We start from the raw sequence: 6,399 nt of genomic DNA, 5'->3' as shown, positions 1-6,399 counted from the left end.
AAAAAGCCAATAAAAAGTCATCTCTGTGCCAAGAGTTATTGAACATTTTGAAATAAGAGTTATAGATTAATTCATATATTTCAATATTATCAATATTTGCTCTTGGTCTGGTTCCCCTCCTCTCCCAAGAAGAAATTGTTTTTTGATCCAGTGTTCAATTTTGGTTCTCTCTGTTAAACATATCAAGCTTACAAGGCTAAGATAGGTGTCACTGAGAATGTATTTTTTTTTAAAAATTGAAAAAACTGTATTTTTTTTATTCCAAAATAGAGATTTATTTATTAAGGGTTATTTAGTTTATGCATAAAAATCACCAGTTGTTCCTCATTGGGTTTTTTCTTTTAAAACACACATCAGTTCTTTTGGGGTTGCTTTGTTTGCCCCAGCACTTTAAAAAATACAGCTTTTTTTTTTAGCTCCAGGAAGAACAGTTAAGGTTAAGGCAGTGAGGCGTTTTCTTGAATCTTAGCAGCTGAAGGGTTCATCTCTCCCTGTCAAGAGAATACAAACAGTAGGTAGTTTCTTAGGTTGAAAAATCTGTCCCTGAAGGAAATAATTCTGCAGAAGAATGCAAACAGAGTCATCTATGGTCAATTTGTTTGTGCCCTATAGCTTTGAAAGAAACCCCTCTTGGTCATCAAGGGCTTGCTGGTTGGTTTCAGCTGTAAAACAACAACAACAACAACAACGAAAACACAAAAAAGAAAACAAACAAAAAAACCTGTCTAGCGAGACAGAAAGAGCAGGGTTTACAATAGTGCTGTGAGACGGGACTATGCGGACCACATGAGAATACACACCAGTTTGCTTTAAAAAAAAAAAAAAAAATCCCACATAGAGGCCCTGCATCATTTCATATCAAACTCTTTGTAGTCCTTAAAATAACCGAAATAGCAATACAGCAAGAGCCTCATAAGTTCACGTGCTTTTTTTTTTTTTTTTTTTGAGACGGAGTTTCGCTCTTGTTGCCCAGACTGGAATGCAGTGGCGTGATCTTGGCTACTGTAACCTCCACCTAAGGTTTCTAGCGATTCTCCTGCCTCACCCTCCCGCGATTCTCCTGCCTCACCCTCCCAAGAAGATGGGATTACAGGCTTGTGCTACCGTGCCTGGCTAATTTTATATTTTTAGTAGAGACTTCACCATGTTGGTCAGACTGGTCTCAAACTCTGACCTCAATTGGTCCACCCACCTCCCCCCCACCTTTTTTTGAGACCAGTCTCTCTTGTTGCCCAGGCTGGAGTGCAATGGTGCGATCTCAGCTCACTGCAACCTCTACCTCCCGGGTTCAAGCGATTCTCCTGCCTCAGCCTCCTGAGTAGCTGGAACTGCAGGCGTGCACCACCACGCCTGACTAATTTTTTATATTTTTAGTAGAGTTGGGGTTTCACCATGTTGGCCAGGCTGGTCTCATACTTCCGACCTCAGGTGATCCGCCCACCTTGGCTTCCACCAAAGTGCTGGGATTACAGGCGTGAGCCACGGCGTCCGGCCATCATGTGCTTATTTTTAAAATGAGGTGGATGACACTATTCCCCCAGAGCTGTGTTCCTCGTTGGCGACAAAACAAAACCAAAAATCCCTGGGACTTGACTCATCAGAAGTGTTAATTGATTTTTACCACCCTGAAATGAAGCTATAAAGTCAGTCTGTGCTGTTGTGAAATTCCAAGATTTGGAAGTAAGATCATTATTTATTGGTCCTTTAGAATAGGCCAAAAAAAGAAAAAAAAAAAGACTTAAAAAACAAGGGCTGTCCCCTGCAGACCCTGGCAGGACTCTGGGCCGCTCTGGGGGACGCAAGCCAGGGGCAGCTCACAGACTTGATTCACAGTGATTCTGGTTTGCTTGTTTCTCCGTGTGGCCACGAGTCGGGGGTGTGTCCAGCGGTGAGAAGGCCTACACCTTGTACTTAAGCTCGGCCATCATCTGGGTGTACATCTCATAGATGACATCGATGGTGGCCGTGTAGTCATCGATGGTTGACTAGGAAGAGGCGGATCTTCTGCAGGCACTCCTCCTCTGTCACATTTTGCCCCTTGGAGAGCGCTTTCAGGAAGTCCGTCTTATAGGGGGCTGCGTACAGTGCTGGCTGGAAGATCTGCATGATCCAGCCGTGGTACTTCTTGGGGGCCATCTCGTAGGCCTTGGTGGCATTGACGCAGATGAGGTTGGGGTGGTTCTCGTCCTGCTCCCCGTCACAGGTGCTCTGGAGGAAGACCTGGATGAAGCGGAGGCCTCTTTTCCGCCACATCAGCGCCAGTGTGGCCTCTACTTTGGGCCACTCTACTCCATACATATCTTTCTCCACCTCCAGGATGTTCTGCAGGGTCCGGAACTTGGCTGGGTTGGTGTCGTACACGGTTTTGATTTTCGTGATGTTGCCGCTTATGTCTGCCTTGATGGGAGTAAACATTGGGGACCCAAGGCAATCGAAGAAGGGCGGCAGGTGGGACACCGCCTCGAGGAAGTGCCTAGTCTTGATCTGATTGTCCGCGGGCAGCGGCTTCAGCAGGTGTTCAGCCAGCAGCGCCATTTCGGGGTCGAGGCCTGCAGTGATGCCCCAGCTGCCGTCAGCGCTGGGGTCGTCACAGCCACCCACCACAGGCTCCGGGGATGCTAGCGTCGAAAAAATTGTATTCTTAAACATGGGATCATATTTGGATTCTTAGTGTCTATGAAATCCTCCTGCTACAAAATTTATATATGGGTAAAAACTAAAACAGGAATTTGAAATCTTTTAACTTTTAGATTACAAAAAAGAGTATGGGAAATACACACAAGAAGAAAGTTATAAAATCCCTGTAATCCCTCTATCCAGAAATAGTAATATTTTGATATATACATTTTCAGGGTTTTTATTTTGTGTGTGTATGCACACACATTTATACTATTTTATAAACTTTGAATCATACTGTAGGAACACTTTTGTTCCTTGCTTTTTTCAACTTTATGAACATTTTCCTTTGCCACCAAAAATTTAGTTCAAAGTCATTTAAAATGGTTATATAATTTTCCACTGAATGCCTGTATCGTAAGTGATCTTCAGCAGTAGGACATTAGATATATAGATATATCCAGTTTTCGATTATGAACAGTGCTATGCTAAGTATTTTTATGTAGCGTTTTATACACAATTCCTATTTTTGTATGATGAAGGGAATGGAATTTTAAACCTTATATTGATTGTACCTTGCAACTATATTTCTGTTTTGTCTTAGATATTATCAAATGATATATTTAAATATTTATCTTGGTAAATAAATACTTGATAAATTAGGTCATTTTGTAATAAACAAAATTTTAAATTTTATTCTATTTCTATATAGGTCAGTTGTAGTTGTAATGAAGGAATCATATTTCCTCAAATCTAAAAATTATAAAGATGGAAACTGCTATTTCTTCACATCTAACAGTTTGATTATACATCTCATGATTAACGTTAATATTATATGAGACATATTTCACTGTCCTTTATGTGCACTTCTTTATGTACATTGTCCACTATGACAAAATATGTCTCTTAATTTAGGTCTTGGGGAATGAACACTTGTTTTTAATACAAACCTATCAGAGTAAGCACTTTAATTGGATTAGCTCATTTAATTCTCATAACATTGCATGAACTGTAGGTAGCATTTTATCCTATTTTATACATGAGGAATTCTGACTCATAGAGTCCTCATGTGTCATAGAGTCCTTTGTAGGGCTACAAAGTATGGGCAGTAATATAGGTGGTAGTATCATGATTGGTTTGTAGGAACTCTGGTACTGGCACCTGCATTTGTAAACATCTACAGCAGGAATGTATATGCCATTTAATGCTTTTTTTTTTATTCTACTCTAATTGAAGATTATTTTCCAAAGTTATTCTCTTAACAAAAATTGAAAAACATACTATATAGAATATGTATACAGATATTTGTATGCATATGTATATGTATGCATTCAGATGTGAGTAGATAGCCACAAACCTAACTGAATATTAAAATTTTAATACTAGAAATATTAAAATAGTTGCTTTGCAGACACTAGGTTATGGAACACTATCCACTGACTGAAATATTTTTTCTGGCTATAATTTGAGTATAATTGAAATATAAACTTGTAAGTTCCTCTTTTAAAAGATATTTTGGAAAACAGATTTTACTCTTTTCGTTAGAAAAGTGTTCCAATATGTAACTGTATATATACTCAGACATGCATATCTCTGATTTAAAATGATTTATTCTTTAGTTTTAAGCCTATATATATTTTTTTAAAATAATTTCTTATTTTAGATTCAGGGGTACCTGTGCAAATTTGTTACATGGGTATATTGCATGATGCTGAGGTTTGGAATACAGATGATCCTGTCACCCAGGTACTGAGCATAATACCTGATAGGTAGTTCTTCAGCCCATTTTCCCTTCCCTCCCCTCTCCCTTCTTTAGACATCTCTAAGTGTCTATTGTTCTCATCTTTCTGTCCATATGTATTCCATTATTTAGGTCACGCTTATAAGTGAGAACATATGATATTTGGTTTTCTGTTCCTGTGTTAATTAGGATAATGGCCTCCAGCTACATCCATGTTGCTGCAAAGGACACATTTCAGTCTTTTTATGGCTGTGTAGTATTCCATGGTGTATATGTGCCACATTTGCTTTATCGACTCTCCCATTGATGGGCACCTAGGTTGATTCTATATCTTTGCAATTGTGAATAGTGATGCAATGAACATATGAGTGCATATGTCTTTTTTGTAGGATTATTTATTTGCCTTTGGGTATATACCCAGTAATGGGATAGCTGGGTCAAACAGTAGTCCTGTTATAAGTTTTTGAGAAATCTCTCAACTGCTTTCCACAGTGGCTGAACTAACTTACATTCCCACCAAGAGTGTGTATGTGTTCTCTTTTCTCCCCAGACTTGTCAGCATTTATTATTTTTTGACTTTTTAATAATCACCATTCTGACTGGTGTAAGATGGTATATTGTTGTAGTTTTGATTTGTGTTTCTCTGATGATTAGTGATGATGAACAGTTTTTCATTTGTTTCTTGGCCACTTGTAATGTCTTCTTTTGATAAGTGTCTATTTATATCCTTTGCCGATTTTTTTTTTTTTTTTTTTTTGAGATGGAGTCTCGCTCTGTCGCCCAGGCTGGAGTGCAATGGCACGATCTCTGCTCACTGCAAGCTCCGCCTCCCGGGTTCACGCCATTCTCCTGCCTCAGCCTCCCCAGTAGCTGGGACTACAGATGCCCACCACCACACCCAGCTAAGTTTTGTATTTTAGTAGAGATGGGGTTTCACCGTGTTAGCCAGGATGGTCTCGATCTCCTGACCTCGTGATCCGCCTGCCTCGGCCTCCCAAAGTGCTAGGATTACAGGTGTGAGCCACCGCTCCCGGCCCCATTTTTTAAAGGAGTTTTTTTTTAATCAAAAAAAATTTGGTTAAAAAATTTTTTTGATTTAAGTTTCTTATAGATTCTGGATATTAGACCTTTGTCGGATGCATAGTTTGTGAATATTTTCTCCCATTCTCTAGGCTGTTTACTGTTGATAATTTATTTTGCTGTGCAGAGCTCTTTAGTTTAATTAGGTCCCATTTGTCAATTTTCATTTTTGTTGTAATTGCTTTTGGGTACTTAGTCATAAATTCTTTGCCAAACCTGATGTCAAGAAGTGCATTTCCTAGGTTTTCTTGTAGGATTTTTGTAGTTGGAGGTCTTATATTTACATCTTTAATCCATCTTGAGTTAATTTTTGTATATGGTGAAAGGTAGAGACTAGCCTCATTCTTCTTTTGAACAGGGAGTCCTTTCCTCACTGCTTCCTTTTGTTGACTTTGTTGCAAATCAGATGGTTCTGGGTATACGGCTTTATTTCTGGGTTCTTTATTCTGTTCCATTGGTCTACGTGTCTGTTTTTGTACCAGTCCCATGCTATTTTGGTTACTGTAGCCTTATAGTATAGTTTGAAATCAGGTAATGTTCTTTTTGGTTAGTATTGCTTTGGTGATTTGGGTTCTGCCTTTGTTCCATGTGAATATTAGAATAGGTTTTTCTAATTTTGCAAAAAATGATGTTGGCAGTTTTATAGAAATAGCATTGAATTTATAAATTGCTTTGGCCAGTATAGCCATTTTAACAATATTGATTCTTCCAGTTCATGGGCATGGAATATATTTTCATTTATTTGTCTTGTCTTTCATTTATTTCAGCAGTGTTTTGTAGTTCTTGTAGAGATCTTTCACCTCTTTGGTTAGATGTATGCATAGGTTTTTGCTGTTGGAAATTGGTGTGCGTTCTTGATTTGGCTCTCAGGTAGAATGTTTTTGGTGTGTAGAAGTGCTCTTGATTTTTGTACATTGATTTTGTGTCCTGAAACTTAAATTATTAGTTCCAGGAGCCTTTTG

The 6,399-nt window shown here is 38.8% G+C and overlaps 1 pseudogene; it reads right to left on the bottom strand.

Annotated features, from left to right (window-relative positions):
* Positions 1 to 1,506: 1,506 nt before the first annotated feature.
* On the bottom strand, positions 1,507 to 2,796 carry LOC108542408 (glycolipid transfer protein pseudogene; annotated as a pseudogene).
* Between the last annotated feature and the right edge of the window lie 3,603 nt (positions 2,797 to 6,399).

The sequence above is a fragment of the Rhinopithecus bieti genome, unplaced genomic scaffold, assembly GCF_001698545.2.
Source record: "Rhinopithecus bieti isolate Rb0 unplaced genomic scaffold, ASM169854v2 scaffold_20892, whole genome shotgun sequence".
NCBI classification, from domain to species: domain Eukaryota; kingdom Metazoa; phylum Chordata; class Mammalia; order Primates; family Cercopithecidae; genus Rhinopithecus; species Rhinopithecus bieti.
The sequence above is the reverse complement of the archived record's forward strand: the minus strand, read 5'-3'. Positions and strand labels throughout refer to the sequence as shown.